The sequence below is a fragment of the Sinocyclocheilus grahami genome, unplaced genomic scaffold (assembly GCF_001515645.1).
Source record: "Sinocyclocheilus grahami isolate Dianchi unplaced genomic scaffold, SAMN03320097.WGS_v1.1 scaffold3621.1, whole genome shotgun sequence".
In the NCBI taxonomy this organism is placed as follows: Eukaryota; Metazoa; Chordata; class Actinopteri; order Cypriniformes; family Cyprinidae; genus Sinocyclocheilus; species Sinocyclocheilus grahami.
In genome coordinates this window covers 2,366-3,095 of record NW_015508714.1, presented here as the reverse complement: position 1 = coordinate 3,095, position 730 = coordinate 2,366, and the positions used below count along the sequence as shown (strand labels likewise).

General features: G+C 31.9%; 1 long non-coding RNA gene across 1 annotated transcript; it reads left to right on the top strand.

Moving 5' to 3' along the window:
- Positions 1-56: 56 nt before the first annotated feature.
- On the top strand, positions 57-601 carry LOC107576389 (uncharacterized). The gene is made up of 3 exons (XR_001608047.1): positions 57-114; positions 305-373; positions 553-601. It is a non-coding gene; the product is annotated as an uncharacterized lncRNA (long non-coding RNA).
- The last annotated feature ends 129 nt before the right edge of the window (positions 602-730 follow it).

Here is a 730-nt window from a genome sequence, read left to right as displayed (position 1 = left end):
TGTGTGTGTGTGTGAGAGAGTTTCTCTATAAATGTATATGGGTCTTTGATTACTCTGCAGAAACTATTTCACCCATGAAGGAGTACATGGACAACATACCAACAGAGCTGGAGGGTATGTGCTTTTACTGACATTACAATCAAATGATTTACCAATGTACTATTTCCCAAACGTTATACTTTGTAAAATATATTAAGTGACTCAAAGAGAACATGTTTTTGCTCGTGTTACAAGCCAAAGGTATGATTTTGTATTATTAAACTACTGTAAATGTAATTGCCACACTCTCTCTGTTATCATTCAGAGTGTCAGGAAAAAGCAGAACTGATCTCTGACTGTGCTTCAGCCGTTCATGAGGATGGTGGGATTAAAGGTAAGAGACCTAGCAAATGTGTATCTACCAATCGTAATATTGTAATAGAAATCAATCATTTTGCTAATGTACAGTATATCATTTACAGGACTATGATCATGTTTCTGAGCTATAAGACTATTACACAATATAAAAAATAATTTATCGCAAATGACTCACAATGTTTCTCTTATTTAAAGATGAAGACACACCAGCATCAGAAGCCAATGGCCTGACATCATTTAAAGGTAAAGTTAAATTCAGTCTTATTTTCGTATCATTGAGAGACTATAGTTTTTTTTAGACATTATAGTGTTTATTCCTATTTTAATTTGTTAAAAGTTTTAGTAATTTTTATTAAATTGTATCTCTTTTTTT